Genomic DNA, 20,047 nt, shown 5'->3' on the forward strand with positions numbered 1-20,047 from the left:
AGGATAAGGGCAGCGGGCGCATGGGAACACCACCACCTCCAAGTTCCCCTCCAAGTCTCACACCATCCTTACTTGGAAGTGTATCGCCGTTCCTTCATCGTTGCTGGGTCAAAATTCTGGAACCCCCTCCTTAACAGCACTGTGGGAGTACCTTCACCACATGGACTGCAGCAGTTCAAGAAGGCGGCTCACCACCGCCTTCTCAAGGGCAATTAGGGATGGGCAATGCTGGCCTTGCCAGAGACGCCCACATACCCTGAGCGAATTTTTTTTTTAAACTGTATTTTCACTTGCTATAATAGAGTATAAATGTATTTTTGAATTGGAGGAAACTATATAGCGTGTAAAGTTAAGGCACATGGGATTGGGGACAAGGTATTGACTTGGATAGAGAACTGGTTGGCAGACAGAAAGCAAAGAGTTGGAATAAATGGGTCTTTTTCCGAGTGGCAGGCAGTGACTAGTGGGGTACCGCAGGGATCGGTCCTTGGACCCCAGCTATTCACAATATATATTAATGATCTAGACAAGGGAACTAGATGTGATATCTCCAAATTTGCAGACGACACAAAGCTGGTTGGGCGTGTGTGCTGTGAGGAGGATGTTGAGAAACTCCAGGATGATTGGGACATGTTGGGTGATTGGGCAGAAACCTGGCAGATGCAATATAACGTGGATAAATGTGAGGTTATTCACTTTGGTGGCAAAAACAGGAAGGCAGATTATTATCTAAATGGCAATAGATTGGGAGAAGGGGAAGTGTAACGAGACCTGGGTGTCCTTGTGCACCAGTTGCTGAAGGTAAGCATGCAGGTGGTTAAGAAGGCAAATGGTATGTTGGCCTTCGTAGCGAGAGGGTTTGAGTACAGGAACAAGGATGTCTTGCTGCAGTTGTACAGGGCCTTGGTGAGACCACATCTTGAGTATTGTGTGCAGTTTTGGTCGCCTTATCTGAGGAAGGATGTTCTTGCCATGGAAGGAGTTCAGCAAAGATTCACCAGGCTGATACTTGGGATGGCAGGAATGACGTATGAGGAGAGATTGGGTCAATTGGGCTTGTACTCGCTGGAGTTTAGAAGAATGAGAGGTGATCTCATAGAATTTTATAAGTTTCAGACAGGACTGGACAGACTAGATGCAGGAAGGATGTTCCCGATGGTCGGGGAGTCCAGAACCAGGGGACACAGTCTAAGGATAAAGGGTAGGCCATTTAGGACAGAAATGAGGAGGAATTTCTTCACCCACAGAGCGATGAACCTGTGGAACACACTACCACAGAAGGCGGTGGAGGCCAGTTCATTAAATATATTCGAGGAGTTGGATATATTTCTTAAGGCTAAAGGGATCAAGGGGTATGGGGAGAAAGCATGGATCGGGCACTGAATTTGGATGATCAGCCATGATCGCATTGAATGGCGGAGCAGGCTCGAGGGGCCGAATGGCCTACTCCTCCTATCTTCTATGTTTCTATTTAATCTGAACAGGAGTTCTATTTGTTATGACTAAAGCTGGACAACAAGAGTAAGAGGCTTTAGAACTTTTTGATCTGTGGAATCACCACCTTTAACTTAATATTTATGCAAATTTGTTGCATTCAGGGTTACCAAAATGTTGAAAATGGACAGAAGTCTCTACTTTTAGATTGCAAAATCCCCAAATGAAAGCGATTTTAAAATATTTTCGTTTCATGCATGTGATTTGGTGGTGAGTAAGTTTTAAAAAAATTGTTCAGTCTTTCTAGTTACGCGGCACCGATGGTCGGGTGGGCAGCCTACTTTTACGTTCAGTAGTAGCTTCTTCCTTCCTGTCTGGAGGTGCCTGGCCCCTTGGAAGCTCAGTAGGCATCATAGCTGTGTTTCAAGCAAATCCAGTGGAGTGGGCATCAAACTTGTTCTTCAATCCCCACCCTTTATTTGATTTAAGTTGCAGTACTAACAAAGAACTTGTGTATAATGTTGACTTTATTTTGCATTACAGTTGGAGAATAATACTTCTGGGGGGGAAAATGGCATTGCAGAGAATATGATATTTGGCTGTGCTTGTGATGGTATTGCTGAAAGTGATTGAAATTCTCCAGTTCTGTTTTAGTTTGAATTCCTTACTAAGTGCAGCCTTTATTTATTTTTTTTAAAGGGCTTATTTGAGGTACTCGAAATAATTTCACTGGCAGGAAATACATGATGTACTGAGAGCCCCCCATTCATATTGAATAAACAAAACTCCTAACTTTCTGGTCCTTCTATTGAGGAAGAGGAGAGAAAGAAGCTTTACACTAATTTCTAAAAGTGCAGCGAACTGGTGCCACACACAATATATTGCAGCAAGGTTAATGTAAAGAGGAGTTTTAACTTGTCTTTCGTGCGTTAAGCTAAAAATGAGAGGGGCAATATTAAGAAAATAGATTATATATATCGTATATTAAAAATCTTGCATCGTGCATGTATTGTTTGCTACACTTCCTGTGTCACAATTTCATCATGCCTGGCAATCATATCTATGTATCTTCCCTGTTCCTGTTCTGACATTCTTTGGGTTGCTCTTCCCATTCCTGGTGTCCCCACAACATATTGCCCACTTGGGGGCCACTATATATTTTATCACTTGCCCTGCTCCCATTTCTAATCCCCCCACCATGGCCAGATTTGTGGGCCACTGTCCCCTTTCTAGTTTACCACTCCTGCCGTGTGCTGTTTCATGTGTTTGGGTCCGTCACCTGAGGCCGTAGCCCACTCCTGGTTCTGTTCCAGAAAAGCTTATTTTGCTATAAATACAGTATAGTGCAATAACCACAAAGACCATAGAGCTGTGAGGATGAGGGAAAAGAGGACTAGTAATGATTTGGGGAAGAGTGCAACAAGCGAGATTAGGAGTAAGGAGAAGGCTGACGACGGTTTGGGTGGTGGAGGATGGGAAATGTGATTAAGGGTGAGAAAGAGGTGACCTGCATAGGTGCTTAAATAAGAGGGATGGACGAAGCAGATGGCATGATGCATTGGGTGTACGAGGGGAGATAAGGAAGTGTCAATAAATTGTTGGTGTAACGGTTGAGGAGTGGAGGATCTAGGCATAAGATAATGCTGTGGAACGAAAGATTCCTCCTGCCCTCATAGATCTTTAGAATTTACTCATGACAAGTTGAAAGCTTTAGAAGATATTCTGCCAAGTAGTATTATCAGAGATCATGAAGGGTTTTGATAGAGTAGATAGAATGTTTCCACTTGTGAGGAAGAGCAAAACTAGAGGCCATCAATATAAGATAGTCACCAAGAAATCAAATAGGGAATTCAGAAGAAACTTCTTTACCCAGAGAGTGGTGAGAATTGTGGAACTCGCTACCACAGGGAGTGGTTGAAGCAAATAGTATAGATGCATTTAAGGGGCGGTTAAATAAGCATATGAGGGAGAAGGGAATAGAGGGTTATGCTGATAGATTTAGATGAGGAAAGACGGGAGGAGGTTCGAGTGGAGCATAAACACCGGCATAGACTGGTTGGGCCGAATGGCCTTTTTCTGTGCTGTATATCCTATGTAATCCTATGTAATACTAACCTAAGGCATTGGGGTGGCCTTGGTATCTAGGAGAATTTGGAAGCAAGCCTGGGGTTGGGTTGTACTGGGATAGGTCTAGCAATATGCTGAGGGGCCTCCCAGAGTCTGGGAATTCTGGTGAGTAGTTTCTAGAATTATTGGGAGAGGGTAGCATTGGGGGAGAGATGCCTTTGGGTGTGGGAGATTTTTATCAGGGCACAATGTGAATGGGATCTATGGGTTTGTGAGCACGGGAGGGGGGAAACTCAGGATCTTGAAGTGGTGGGAAAGTCAATGGGAGGATGGTCTTGATGTTCAAAAAAACTATTGGGGGTGGGGGTTTGGAGCATTGGGGCCTAAAGTCTGGCAATATAAGAGGTTGCTGGGATCTGGAAGTATTAATGGGAGCAGGGCCGAGCAATCTATGGGGGAAGGGTGAATAGGAGAATATATCTGAAAACTATCCTCGTTCTCCTTTGAAGCTTGAGGTCAACCTTATTCCCCCCCCCCCCACCCATCTCATGAGGTTCCTGCCTCACCCATAATCCAAAGTGCCCTTGAGTGCCTTCTCCAACTTTCCCTGTCATCAGCTGGTTCCTGCCTTTACATTTTTGTTTTAAGGGTAAATGTTCCACTTTTGGACTTCTAGCACACAATGGTAGCATGTATTGCACCTCCAGCCTGTGACTTTCCTACCATTAATTTTAATGGGCAGAAAATCACTGGCTGGAGGTGTGCAATATCCCAAGATGCACTTTGTGCAATTAGTGCAGAAGTGGAACATTGAACCTTTAGTGCACTGTTGGTGAGTTTGCTCATTTATAGGGGGCAAAATTGGGTGACTTTGTGACCAGGCGTGGCGCTGACATCAACTCCCGCCATATTCGGCGAGAGTTTTGCGGCGGTGCTACAGTGTTGCAACCTGATCTCCTTCGCCCGGAGATTGTGACATCATTGCCCCGATAGCGCCCCGGACCCGAAATTGACTTCTGCTCCCTGCAGCAGTGCCGGTCGAAAACACAGACAGCTGCAGGAGGCATGCATCGGGTGGCTGGCCGCTTCAGGGCAATGATTAAAGATGAGGTGGCCGAGTTAAGTGGGAAAAAAACTTAGCTTGTTGCAGTGTTTTTCGTGGGTTCCTGCCCGCGATCGATCAGCCCAACACTCTGCTTGAGTGCCGGACTGATCGCGCGGGATCGTGGCTGCCTTGGTAGTCCAAGTAGGTATTTTTTATATTGCAGAGCCTGCAGCGATAACCCTTCCCTTTAAGCGAGGAAAGGAGCCTTTGAACGCGGCAGCGCAGCTGAAGTCTCTGCCTCGCCTGCTGCTGATTGCGCTCCAAGAAGGAAGTGGAGCGCTTGATTTGGCGCTCCACTTCCTTCCTGAAGCGCAAAACCAAATTTTTTAGAAAGTTTAGAAACATTAGCGCCTGGCGTCGACCTTGGCACCGGCTACAGACACGGAAACGGCACACCCAGCCCAGTCAACCCTGCAAAGTCCTCCTCACCAACATCTGGGGACTTGTGCCAAAATTAGAAGAGCTGTCCCACAGACTAGTCAAGCAATAGCCTGACCGTCATATTCACAGAATCATAAGTTTCACCCAATGTCCCAAACTCCTCCATCACCATCCCTGGTTATGTCCTGTCCCACCGGCAGGACAGACCCAGCAGGGGTGGTGGCACAGTGGTATACAGTCAGGAAGAAGTGGCCTTAGGAGTTCTCAACATTGACTCCGGACCCCATGAAGTCTCATGAATTCAGGTCAAGCATGGGCAAGGAAACCTCCTGCTGATTCCCACCTATTGCCCTCCCTCAGCTGATGAATCAGTACTCCCATGCTGAACACCACTTCGAAGAAGCACTGAGTAGCAAGGGCACAGAATGCACTCTGGGTGTGGGACTTCAGTGTCCATCACCAAGAGTGGCTCAGTAGCACCTCGACTGGCCGAGTCCTGAAGAACATAGCTGCCAGATTAGGTCTGCAACAGGTGGTGAGAGAACCAACACGAGAGGAAAAACCTACGTGACCTCATCCTCACCAATCTACCTGTCGCAGATGCATCTGCCCATGACAGTATTGGTAGCAGCGACCACCGCACAGTCCTTGTGGAGACAAAGTTCTGACTTCACACTGAGGACACCCTCCATCGTGTTGTGTGGCACTACCACTGTGCTAAATGGGATAGATTCAGAACAGATCTAGCAGCTCAAAACTGGGCATCCATGAGGCGCTGTGTGAGGAAGGCATTAAAAGACATGCAAAACCTTTCAATGGATAAATTTAATAATGTGCATTTTTTAGGGGAATTTTTAAATTCTGTTTAACACCTTATTTTGAAAGAGAAATTTTGGCCACTGAGGGAAGAATATTGCAGTTGAATATTTTCAGAAGTATTTTAAGTGATTTATTCAGAGTTTTTTAAATATTGGTAGATTCTCATGGACTGGTCATTCAGGACTGATTGATTTAATAAATCGTTAGGAATCTCTCATTGGCACTTTTTGACCACTTGCATTTTCCCTATCTCTCTAGTTCTTACAAGTAAATCAGCAGAAAATCAACCAAGTGTTATGACAAAATGTTGCACCTTATAAATATTGCCTTCTAACACATGATTGAAAATTATGACAGGATGTGTGCAGGAAATGTGTACTACAAGCAAGGCATTTTTGCAAATTTGAGTGATTATTGTCAAATACTATGCACCAATTTGGTATTTATGCTTATTGGAATATTAAACATTCTGCCTACAACTAAAACAAACAGCTAATTTTAAAGTGCATCAGGACAAAGCTGCCATATTTTTGGAACTAGACTACAGAAAAATATGGTTAACGTTGTTAGATTCTTACATGCATACTTGAAACAGAACAGTTATGACCTAGATCTGATAATGGGTCTGTATAAATGTAGCAGAATTTATTCCTTGCATAATAGCATCCTCTATACCTGGATATTAAATGTTAATGAATTGTTGTGTTCACAAGCAGCAATGGAATTCGATTTTCTTTCCATCAATACGTACCGTGGCTGAATGACTCAACCATAAAGTAGTAACTACGTGCTAACTAGTTGAAAGTGCATTTTAGTCCTAGATCAAATCTAAAATTGGAGATTAGCCATGTCTCATTTCTTTGGAAATTATGGGATTATTGCGGAGACTTTGTCGAAAGTACTACATTTCTACAGCTGTGGTGTTTTGCAGAACCTTTTGCAAATTTAACCTAAGTTTTAATTTAACTATACTAGGTGCTTAAATTGAGATGAAAAATTGCAATCACATTACCATAATCTGCAAACAAAAGTCAGTGTAGCTGTTCACAAAAAAAATACCTCGAGTTCTAGCAGTATTGTATAGTAAAATTTGGCTGAGAAGATAGTCTTCCATCCTCCCTATGATATCAAATAGGATTATTTTCATGTTCAGTAATGAACAAGGTTAACACAATATGATAAAGTAACCAAGTTTGTAACCCAGGTTTGGGAATACTGATACATAAATCACAAAGTAGAAACACAAGTTGATAAGGCTATAAAGAGTGCAAGTGAAGTACTGGGGCTCATTTCTAGAGGAATAGAATACAAAAGTAGGGAAGCAATGTTATTAAATTTATATAGACCACACTTGGAGTATTGTGTGCAGTCTGGTCTCCATATTATGAAAAGGATATTGAAGCACTAGAGAGTGCAGAATAAACCAGCATAGACTAGTTGAGCGGGCTGGCCTGTTCCTCTGCCTTGGATTCTTCATAATTCTGTGTATGTAATTCTAGTGCAACATGCTCCTAGTTTTTTTAAGAAATATTGCGAAATAATCGTCATACCTCTTTATTTGCAACAAACCTACTTGAAATTCTCATTTAAATGCTGCCATTTCTATAGTTCCCATTTTTTTCCACTCGACTCCCAAAAGCCCAACATAGTCGTATTCACAGAATCATAATTATCATCCAATGTCTCAGACTCCTCCATCACCATTTCTGGGTATGTCCTGTCCCACTGGCAGGACAGATCCACCAGAGGTAGCAGCACAGTGGTATACGGGTGGGATGGAGTGGCCCTGGGAGTTGTCAATGTTGACCCTGGATCACATGAAGTCTGATGGCATCAGGTCAAACATGGGCAAGGAAACCTCCTGTTGATTACCTACCACTCTCCCTCAGCTGATGAATCACTACTCCTCCATGTTGGACACCACTTGGAAGAAGCACTGAGCCCAGCAAGGACACAGAATGTACTCTGGGTGGGAAACTACAATGTCCATCACCAAGAGTGGGTCGGTAGCACCATTACTAACCGAACTGGCTGAGTTCTGAAGGACCTAGCTGCCAGACCGGGCCTGCAGCAGGTGGTGAGAACCAACACGAGGGGAAAAACCTACTTAACCTCGTCCTCACCAATCTACCTATCACAGATGCATCTGTCCAGGACAGCATTGGTAAGGGTGACCACCGCACAGTCCTTGTGGAGACGAAGTCCTGTCTTCACACTGAGGACGCCCTCCATTGTGTTTGGCACTACCACTGTGCTAAATGGGACAGATTCAGAACAGATGTCTCCGCTCAAAACTGGGCATCCATGAGGCGCTTTGGGCCATCAGCAACAGCAGAATTGTATTCCTCTGCAATCTGTAACCTCATGGCCTGGCATATCCCTCACTTTGCATTACATCAAGCCAGGGAACCAACCCTGGTTCAATGAGGAGTGTAGCAGAGCATGCCAGGAGCAGCACCAGACGTACCCGAGAAAGAGGTGTCAACCTGGTGAAGCTACAACACAGAACTACATGCATGTTAAACAATGGAAGCAGCATGCTATAGACAGAGCTAAACGATCCCAGAACCTACGGAGCAGATCAAAGTTCTGCAGTCCTGCCACATCCAGTTGTGACTAACTGATGGACAATTTAACAACTATCAGAAGGGGAAGGAGGCTCCATGAAATATCCCCATCCTCAACAATGGGAACCTGAGGGTAGAATCAGAAGGGAGAAAAGCTAAGCTGGAAATAGAAGATAGGGGTTCAGGTAAAGGGGTATTTAGGAAGGCAAAGAGAAAGAAGAAGGCAACGATGGGGTTAACGATAACCAGAATGTATCCGGAAGGGGCAGAGCATATAAGCATAAGAGTGAACCAGAAAATAGAGTCAGCGTAAGGAAAAATGATACGGTAAAGTTAAAGCCTCTTCATCTGAATGCACGCAGCATTCGTAACAAGATAGATGAGTTGACGGCACAAATAGAAATAAATGGGTATGATCTGATAGTCATTACAGAGACGTGGTTCCAAGGTGACCAAGGCTGGGAACTGAATATTCAGGGGTATTTGACATTTCGGAAGGATAGGCAGAAAGGAAAAGGAGGTGGGGTAGCTCTGTTAATAAAGGATGAGAGCACTGCAGTGGTGAGGAATGATATTGACTCAGAAGCTCAAGATGTAGAATTAGTTTGGGTGGAGATAAGAAATAGTAAGGGTAAGAAGTCACTGGTGGGAGTAGTATATAGGCCCCCTAACAGTAGCTATACTGTAGGAGAGAGTATAAATCAAGAAATAATAGGGGCTTGTAAGAAATGTACTGCAATAATGGGCAATTTTAATCATCATATAGTTTGGACACATCAAATTGGCAAGGGTAGCCTTGAGGACGAGTTCATAGAGTATATTCAGGATGGTTTCGTTGAAGAACCAACCAGGGAGCGGGCTATTTTAGATCTGGTAATGTGTAATAAGACAGGATTAATTAATCTCATAGTAAAGGATCCCCTAGGAAAGAGTGATCATAGCATGGTAGAATTTCAAATTCAGTTTGAGGGTGAGAAATTTGGGTCTGAAACTAGTAACCTAAACTTACATAAAGGCAATTACAAGGGAATGAGGACAGCATTGGCTAAAGTGGACTGGGAAAATAGATTAAAGGGTAAGATGGTAGATCAGCAGTGGCAGACATTTAAGGGGACATTTCATAAATCTCAGCAAAGGTATATTCCAGTGAGAACGAAAGGCTCTATGAGAAGGATGCACCATCCATGGCTAACTAAGGATGGTATCAAATTGAAAGAAAAGGCATACAATGTTGCGAAGATTAGTGGTAGGCCAGGGGATTGGGAAATTTTTAGAAACCAGCAAAGGATGACTAAAAATATTATAAAGAGGGAGAAGATAGAGTATGAGAGTAAATTAGCAAATAATATAAAAACAGACAGCTTCTACAGGTACATAAAAAGGAAGAGAGTAGCTAAAGTAAACGTTGGTCCCTTAGAGGATGAGACTGGGGAATTAATAATGGGAAACAGAGAAATGGCAGAGACGCAACAATTATTTTGGATTGGTCTTCACAGTAGAAGACACTAAAAACATCCCAATAATAATAGATAATCAAGGGGCTATAGGGAGGGAGGAACTTAAAACAATCTCTATCACTAGAGAAAAGTACTAGGCAAACTAATGGGGCTAAAGGCTGACCAAGTCCCCTGGACCTGATGGCCTGCATCCTCGGGCCTTAAAAGAAGTGGCTGCAGAGATAGTTGGTTGTAATCTACCAAAATTCCCTGGATTCTGGAGAGGTCCCAGCGGATTGGAAAACCGCAAATGTAATGCCACTATTCAAGAAAGGAGGGAGACAGAAAGCAGGAAACTATAGGCCAGTTAGCCTAACATCTGTCATTGGGGAAAATGTTAGAATCCATTTTTAAGGAGGTAATAGCAGGACATTTAGAAAATCATAAGACAAGTAAGCAGAGTCAACATGGTTTTATGAAAAGGAAATCGTGTTTGACAAATTTGTTAAGAGTTCTTTGAGGATGTAACAAACAGGGTGGACAAAGGGGAACCAGTAGAGGCAGTGTATTTGGATTTCCAGAAGGCAGTCGATAAGGTTGCCACATAAAAGGTTACTGCACAAGATAAGGGCACACTGTGTTGGGGGTAATATATTGGCATGGATAGAGGATTGGCCAACGAACAGAAAACAGAGTCGGGATAAATGGGTCATTTTCCGGTTGGCAATCAGTAACTAGTGGGGTTCCACAGGGATCAGTGCTGGGGCCTCAACTACTTACAATCTATATTAATGACTTGGATGAAGGGACTGTGTACTGTAGCCAAATTTGCTGATGAAAGAAAGATAGGTGGGTTAGCAAGTTGTGAGGAGGACAAAGTGTGCAAAGGGATATAGATAGGTTAAGTGAGTGGGCAAAAATTTGGCAAATGGAGTATAATGTGGAAAAATGTGAGGTTATCCACTTTGGATTAAAGAATAAAAAACAAATTATTATTTAAATGGAGTGAGACAACAAAATGCTGCGGTACAAAGAGATTTGGGGGTCCTGGTACATGAAACACAAAAAGTTAGCATGCAGGTACAGCAATTAATTAGAAAGGCTAATGGAATGTTGGCCTTTATTGCAAGTGGTATGGAGTATAAAAGTAAGGAAGTTTTGATGCAACTTTACAAGGTGCTGGTGAGACCGCACCTGGAGTACAGTGTACAGTTTTGGTCTCCATATTTAAGGAAGGATATACTTGCATTGGAGGCAGTGCAGAGAAGGTTCACTAGGTTGATTCTATGGGATGAAGGGGTTGACGTATGACGAAAGGTTGAGCAGGTTGGACTCATTGGAGTTTAGAAGAATGAGAGGTGATCTTATTGAAACATAAGATTCTGAGGGGGATTGACCGGGTGGATTCTGAGAAGATGTTTCCCCTAGTGGGGGTATCTAGAACTAGGGGGCATAGTTTCAGAATAAGGAGTTGCCCATGTAGGATGGAGATGAGGAGGAATTTCTCCTTGTGAATCTTTGGAATTCTCTACCCCAGAGAGCTGTGGAGGCGGAGTCATTGAATATATTCAAGGTGGAGATTGACAGACATTTGAACTACAAGGGAGTCAAGGGGTATGGAGAGAGTGGGAAAGTGGTGTTGAGGCCAAGATTGGATCAACCATGATCTTACTGTATGGCGGAGCAGGCTCGAGGGGCCGATTGGCCTACTCCTGCTCCTGTTTCTTATGTTCTTGCAATATCAGAGCCCAGCATGTGAGTGCAAAAGACAAGGCTGAAGCATTCTCAATCATCTTCAGCCAGAGGTGCTGAGTGGGTGATCCATCTCTGCCGCCTCCTGAGGTCCCCACCATCACAGATATCAGACTTCAGCCAGTTTGATTCACGCCACATGATATTAAGAAATGGCTGAGCGCACTAGATACAGCAAAGGCTATGGGCCCTGGCAACATCCTGGCTGTAGTGAAGAAGACTTTCCACCATCTACAAGGCACAAGCCAGGAGTGTGATGGAATACTCTCCACTTGCCTGGATGACTGCAGCTCCAGCACCACTCAAGAAGCTCAAGACCATCCAAAACAAAGCAGCCCGCTTGATTGGCACCACATTCACTCCCACCACCACCTACGCAACGTGGCTGTAGTGTGTAGCATCTAGGGTTGCAAAATTCCAGGAATTTTTAAGAGGAAACGTTCCATGGGAATTTATGGGAATTTTGAGTTTTTTTGCACACTGATGGTTTTTGTCTCTGACCCTTATATTATCTTTGTCATCAAAATAGACATACTGTTCCATACAAATAAAAACAGGCTTTCAAAACTTTATTTAGGTTATAATTTTGAACTTTATTGAACCCCCACAAAAAAGACCCATCTAAAATAAAATAAAAAGAGCGTCAGCCTGTAATTTGTTCTTATTTTGTCCCTTTGAGTCTTCTACTCATGAATCACAGACATCACAGAATCCCCACAGTGCAGATAGAGGCCATTTCGGCCCATCGAGCCTGCACCGACACATATCCCACCCGATTCCCGTAACCCCTACACCAACACATATCCCACCCTATCCCCGTAACCCCATGTATTTAATCCCCCTAACACTAAGGGTCAATTTATCATAGCCAATCAACCTAACCCGCACATCTTTGGACGAATCTTCTGAGTCTTCTACTCATCATTGCTCCTCCTGATTCTCTGACTCTGGCTCTGACGTGTCCATTTCCTCCTGTGTCACTGTCTAGCTGTGTGGTGGACACTTCTGTATTTGGCTCAATAAGTTGTAGGTTCGCCCGGATAGCCACCAGTTTCTCCACTCTCTTGTTAGTCAGCCTGTTGCGCACCTTTGTATGCGTATTCCCAAAAAGTGACCAGTTTCGTTCAGAGGCCGCTGATGAAGCTGGGATTTGGAGTATCACCGATGCAATGGGTGACGGGGCCTCAGATGCACAAAGTCCCTTCCACCAGGTATGTGCACTGATATGCTTGTATGATTCCCATATCCTGTCCCCATTCCAAAGACCTTGCTTGGTAGAGAACTTTGCCAGACTTCCCAGAACTTTGCCCACGTCCAGATTGAGGTGGCGTGAGAGGGTAGAAATCACACTAAGTGCTGTTGATCTGTTCTCCAGAAAGCATTGGTCTCCCAACATGCTTTGGGTCCAGCATGTATGCTGCAGCATGAATCGGCTTGACACAAAATTCTTGACGCGTCTGTATGAATTGAACAATTGCCTTCTCCTCTGCTTTGAGCAGCAGGGATGTGGGTAGGGCGATGCTGATTTGTTCTTTTAAATCAGCAAAAAGCCTGAGAACATCTGACAAGACAGCGTCATCTCCTTCAATCTGAGCAATTGCAGATGCTACTGGTGAGAGTAGTTTAAGGCTGCTAACCACTCTCTCCCAAAACACATCATCCAGCAGTATTTTCTTGATGGCTTCCATATCCCCAGACTGGGATATTGCCATTTCTTGCAGCGACTCCTTACCCTCCAGAAGGCTGTTGTACATTATAACAACGCCACCCCATCTAGTGTTGCTGGGCAGCTTCAGTGTGGTGTTCTTGTTCTTTGTCGTTTGCTTGGAGTTGTAGGTTGCAGGTTGCTGCAACTACCTGTTTTCCCCTGACATACTTAACAACTTGCTTGGCTCTCTTGTACAGTGCTTCCATGGTTCTCAAACCCATGATGTCCTTGAGCAGGTTAAGCCCATGAGCTGCGCACCCAATAGACGTAATATGAGGGTAGGCCTCCTCCACTTGAGCCCAAGCAGCCTTCATATTCGCAGCATTGTCAGTAACTACTGCAAAGACCTTTTGTGATCCAAGATCGTTGATGACCGCTTTCAGCTCATCAGCAATGTATGTGCCTGTGTGTCTGTTGTCCTTCGTGTCTGTGCTCTTGAACACTGGGAGAGGAGTGGAGACGATGTAGTTTATGGTGCCCTCCCCTCGTACATTTGACCACCCATCTGAGATAACTGCAACACAGTCTGCCATCTCTATTGTTTCTTTGAGCTTTCCTTGGACTCTGTTATACTCAGCCTCCAGCAAATAAGTAGACAAAGCATGTCTGGTGGGAGGACAGTATGCAGGGCGAATAACATTGAAAAATCTCTTCCAGTACGCATTGGCTGTGAGCATGAGGGGTGAGCCTGTCGCAAATACAGCTCGAGCAAGGCACTCATATGCATTCTTCTTGCTATGGTTAACCATTGTATCAAAGAACCTTCCAAGTGGGCCAGGAGTTGCTGATGATAAGGAGCCTGCTGCTGAATGAGAACCATCATCTTCTTGAATGGAAGCAGAGGAACTCTGGGCTGACTGCTGTGAGCTTTGAGTGAAGTTGTTGCATTTGGATAAATGCTGCTGCATCTTTGTGACATTCTTTACATATGGCTTTGTACAGTGTTTGCACATGTACACAGCCTTTCCATCTTTAATGCCTGGGGTAAAATGCTTCCACACATCCGACAGTAAACATGGCATTGTTCTATGCAGAGAAATAAAGGGCATTCGTCTGTGTCGAACTGCGGTCGATCAGCACGATTGCAACAAGATGAGTAAATTTTTCCTGATGCACCATGTGATGGAAGCATGACCTGTGCACACACAACGCTACATCACCAATAGAGGGAGCTAATCGCTCATCCAACCAATTGGGACACACTTGTTCACAGTCACACGCAAAACTTGTAATTATTAAAACAAGCCAAGTAAGAAGATAAACATATATTGATTAAGAAATTCCTTAATAATTAAGATTCGATCTCTGTTAGTAATTTTAAGAGAGCACCTGTGGGGGGGAAAAAAATGAAAGAAATACAAAAGAAAACCAATATTATGCTAGCATGTGCTTTTTTGGGCAAAATTCCCAAGCTAAACTTCCCGTGGAAAATTTCCGGACCGGAAATTTTCCACCCCTTCGCAACCCTTGTAGCATCTACAAGATGCACTGCATCAACTTGCCAAGGCTTCTTCAACCGCACCTCCCAAACCCGCGACCTCTACCGCCTAGAAGGACAAGGGAAGCAGGCGCATGGGAACACCACCACTACCACCAAGTTCCCCTCCAAGTCACACGCCATCCTGACTTGGAAATAACACTGTTCCTTCATTGTCACTGGGTCAAACTCCTAGAACATAAGTAGGAGCAGAAGTAGGCCATACAGCCCCTCGAGCCTGCTCTGTCATTCAATAAGATCATGGCTGATCTTTTGCATCAACTCCATTTTCCTGCCCTATTCCCATACCCCTTGATTCCCTTAGTGCCCAAAAATCTTATCAATCTCAGTCTTGAATATACTCAACGATTGAGCATCCACAACCCACTGGGGTAGAAAACTCCAAAGATTCACAACCCTCTGAGTGAAGAAATTTCTCATCTCAGTCATACATGGCCGACCCCTTATCCTAAGAACATAAACAGGAGCAGGAGTAGGCCATTCGGCCCTTCAAGCCTGCTCTGCCATTCAATGAGATCATGGCTGATCTTCTGCCTCAACTCCATTCACCGGCCCTATCGCCATATCCCTTGATGCCTTTACTAGTCCGAAATCTATCGACTTCTGTTTTGAATATACCCAATGACTCGGCCTCCACAACCCTCTGGGGTAGAGAATTCCAAAGATTCACCACCCTCTGTGTGAAGAAATTTCTTCTCATCTCAGTCCTGAATGGCCTACCCTTTATCCTGAGGCTGTGGCCCCTGTTTCTAGACTCCCCAGTCAAAGGAATCATTCTCCCAGCATCCACCCTATCAAGCCCTGTAATAATTTTGTATGCTTCAATGAGATCCCCCCTCATTCTTCTGAATTCAGTAGAATACAGGCCTAGTTTACTCAATCTCTTCTATAACATCAGTCCCGCCATCCCAGGAATCAATCCCGTGAACCTTCGTTGCACTCCCTCTATGGCAAGTATATCCTTCCTTAGGTAAGGAGACCAAAATTGTACACAGTACTCCAGGTGTGGTCTCACCAAGGCCCTATATAATTGGAGTAAGACTTCTTTACTCCTGTACTCAAATCCTCTTGTAATGAAGGCCAGCATACCATTTGCCTTCCTAATGGCTTGCTGCACCTGCACATTCACTTTGTGACTCATGTACAAGGACACCCAGGTCCCTTTTAAGCATCTGCATTCCCCAATCTTTCACCATTTAGGAAATACTCTGCCTTTCTATTTTTTCTACCAAAGTGGATGACTTCACATTTATCTACATTATATTCCATCTGCCATGTTCTTGCCCACTCACTGAGCCTGTCGAGATCCCCTTGAAGCCTCTTCTCATCATCTTCACAACTGCCACTGCCACCTAGCTTTGTGTCATCAAATTTGGAAATGTTACATTTAGTCCCCTCATCCAAATCATTGATATAGATTGTGAATAGCTGGGGCCGAAGCCCGATCCTTGCGGTACCCCACTAGTCACAGCCTGCCATCCTGAATAAGAGACATAGAAACATAGAAGATAGGAGCAGGAGTAGGCCATTCGGCCCCTCGAGCCGGTTCCGCCATTTAATGAGATCATGGCTGATCATCCAAATAAGACTAAGACTATGACCCCTAGTTCTAGACTCTCCAACCAGGGGAAACAGCCTCTCAGCATCTACTCTGTCGAGTCCTCTAACAATTTTATACATTTCAATGAGATCACCTCGCATTCTTCTAAACTCCAGAGAACATTGGCCCATTCTACTCAATCTCTCCTCATAGTACAGCCCTCTCAACCCAGGAATCGACCTAGTGAACCTTCGTTACACCCGCTCGAAGGCAAGTATATCGTTGCTTAGGTAAGGAGACCAAAACTGTACACCGTACTCCAGGTATAGTCTCACCAAAGCCCTTTATAATTGCAGCAAAATTTCCTTATTCTTATACTCCAACTCCATTGCAATAAAGGCTAACATTTGCCTTCCTAATTGCTTGCTGTACCTGCATGTACTCCCTACTTAGCAGTTCTGGGAATACATTCACCACACGGATTGCAGCTGTTCAAGAAGGTGGCTCCCCACTACCATCTCGGGTAATTAGGGATGGGCAATAAATGCTGGCCTTGCCAACGATAACCACATCCCGTGAATGATTTTTTTAATTGTGAAAAGTTTTTATTGCAATTTCATTTATTGCAATTCCCGCTTGTATGCAAGTGAGGCAGACAGAAATCCCTCTTTAACGAGACTTCCTACCTTTGATCCTGAGACTTTCATCTCGCAGTCTGATTGGATTAATTGGTCAATGTGCCATAAAACTGGTTTGACCTGCTTTCCAGTCCCCTCTAATGTTTGTTACTGTTGTGTGGGTGAGGGAGGACTGGAAGTCGAATTTCAAGATGGCTGAACAAAAAAAACGTGACTTGCTGCGCTAGCAAGTGGATGTTTAGAAGTGTGAAGGAATTGAAGATTCAAAAGCTATTTGCACAGAAGCATGGCATTTCTGAATCTCTGGTTTCTAGAATTCTGAAAGAAAGGTGAACGTCTTGAAGGACTGGGAAAGAAATTAAAACTGGGATAGGAAACGGAAGTGTGACTAAGATGGACGCTGTTGTTGCTTAGGTAGTCACAAGAGCTCAAAGTCCTGCTTGATGGCTGCCTGTTGAAAGCTAATGAGCTTGGCAAAGAACTTGGTGCAGAAAAGTTTGAAACATCAAGAGGTTACTGTGCTGCTGGAAATTGAGAGACCATGTTTACAAAAAGCTGTGGTAAGAAAGCAGGCAGCGACCAATGCGCTGCTGGTGTATGGACTGAGGAAGTATTGCTGGGTTTGTTAAGAGTATCCACCCGTGTATAGTAACGAGACTGGACTTTTCAATGTGCCCTGCCTGATCAAATCTAAGCAAAAAAAGGTGAGTGGTGGCAAAGTGAGAAAAGAATGTCTTGCATTGTTATTGTGCGCTAACCAAACGGGCTCAAACAAGGTGAAACCTCATGATCAGGAAAACCAAGAGCCCTTGTTTTTTTTTTTAACGTGAAAAAATTTCCAACTGATGATGAAAGAAGTGTTAATGCTTGGATGGCTCATGCAAGTTTTGGAAAGTGGCTGCATTCTTTCAATGCCAGAATAAGAAAGCGACAAAAGATGATGATGCTTTTACAAAAGCAAAATACTGCGGATGCTGGAAATCTGAAATAAAAACAGAAAATGCTGGAAATACTCAACAGTTCAGGCAGCATCTGTGGAGAGAGAAACAGAGTTAACGTTTCAGGTCAATGACCCTTCGTCCGAACTGGAAAAAGCTGGAGATGGAACAGGTTTTTAAGCAAGTGCAGGGGCAGGGAAAGAGGGGAGGGGAGGAAACAACAAAAGGGAAGGTCTGTGATAGGATGGAAGGCAGGAGAGATTAAGAGACAAAAGGGATGATGGTGCAAGGAAAAAGGAGGTGGTAATGGGACAAGTTAAGAAACAAAAGCTGACTCTAGATGAAGTGTAAATGGCAGAATGATTGACAGCTGCCATGAGAGAGAGAGAAAAATAAGATAAGGGCAGAGGTTATGGTCTGAAATTGTTGAACTTGATGTTGAGTCCAGAAGGCTGTAAAGTGCCTAATCGAAAGATGAGGTGCTGTTCCTCGAGCTTACGTTGAGCTTCATTGGAACAGTGTAAGAGGCCAGGGACCGAGAGGCCAGAGTGGGATGATGATGCTTTTGATGGATAATGCCACTTGTCATGATGTGGCTCTAATCGTTCACATGTGAAGGTCCAGATTTTAGCATCTACACCACTTCCATCATCCAGCCCCTGGACCAAGGCATCATTCATAGCATGAAGCAACACCACAAGACGACTTCTGTGTTGGATTCCACTGAGGAAACTGTCATTTCACAGGTTATGTTTATAAATCATGGAATACAGTGACTCTCAGCTGCATCAGTAACTGCTTTAGAAACTGCGGCTTGGTTTCTAGTGCGGAAACCAATGACCCAGTCGAAGTTGGGGTTGATGAGATTCCCGGCAGTTTGAGTGAAGCAGAATTCAACTTTTTGGTTTCAAGGGATGATAACCTTGACCTCTGCGGAGAGATGGTTGATACAAAAATGGTTTCTTCTTTGAAAGACTCGGAAACAGAGGCCGTGGAGGAGGTAAATGGAGATGTGCCAGAACTGGAAATTCCCAAAGTTAAGAGGTAGATTCTAAACTGTGCAGATAGTGAATTTCTTGCACTGGAAGGGAAAGATGACTTTTGATCAACAACAAAAATCTGAATTTTTCACAGCATTAAAATAAAAGTTAAGCATATTTCTTGGCTTTTTAAGATGTTATACTGTGTTCATCTTTGTTGTAAGATGTTGTACAAAATTTAAACACATAAAGTTGTATATGAAGGATTAGAGAGGAGTTGAGAACTTTTTTCACCGAGGGTGGTGGGAGCTTGGAACTCAGCCTGAAAGGGTGGTCGAGGCAGAAACCCTCATCACATTTAAAAGGTACTTGGATATGCATTTGAAGTGTCGTAACCTACAGGGCTACGGACCAAGAGCTGGAAAGTGGGATTAGGCTGGATAGCTCTTTAACTTCCACCGAATCATAGAAATAGAATGTACTCCAGACCAGCCTTGATTTTTGTTGCTTTCTGCTTTGTAGAAATTCCCATTTAATTGCAATCTGTGAGTTAGTTCTGAGCCATTGCAGTTAAGCGGGTTTGTTTAGCTGATGGCAAGTTTGTGATTTTAAAACCTGTAGATCATTGGTTGTAAGGAAAGATTTCAAACTGCTCTAAAATGGTTAATCATTGATGATATTTTCACCTCCTTCTGTTTTGTTATGATATCAATTGGCAATGGTTTCTGTTCTACAAACTCTCTATCTATCTCGTTAATGCAGGCTGTTTCATCAATTTGGTTCTTTTGGCCTAAGGGTAGAATAAAATATTCCAATTGAATAATCAAGTGCAATAAACTATTAGAAACATTCTAAGTGCCTGGAGCATTTTGTACCTGTTTGTGCAGGTTCACCTAATTCAGGTTACATTTTTTTTGGTTCAGTTATCATTTGCTTGAGTCATGAATTTGCTAAAAGTACCCTTTTGAGTTTTTCAAAGGCTCAACAATGACTGTTTTCTGTAGATCAGGTTGAAAATGGCAACTTTTAAGTACTGGGCTGTGCATTAGCTGTATTTTATATTTACTTTTGATCAGTTTTTCAGCATTCCCAGGAGTGAAGAAATCGGTGGCAGTGGCACCAGAATTGAACTTCTTACCAGTGGGCTGAGCTTGTTTCTCCAACCTGTGTTGCATATTACCTGG

At 43.7% G+C, this 20,047-nt stretch overlaps 1 protein-coding gene across 2 annotated transcripts in view; it reads left to right on the plus strand.

Moving 5' to 3' along the window:
- rcor1 (REST corepressor 1) overlaps window positions 1–20,047 on the plus strand; it is a 191,052-nt gene that overhangs the window by 128,809 nt on the left and 42,196 nt on the right. The gene's annotated exons all lie outside the window — the stretch shown is intronic.

This window comes from Somniosus microcephalus, chromosome 12, assembly GCF_052327205.1.
Source record: "Somniosus microcephalus isolate GS21.2 chromosome 12, FLI_Smic_1.0, whole genome shotgun sequence".
NCBI classification, from domain to species: domain Eukaryota; kingdom Metazoa; phylum Chordata; class Chondrichthyes; order Squaliformes; family Somniosidae; genus Somniosus; species Somniosus microcephalus.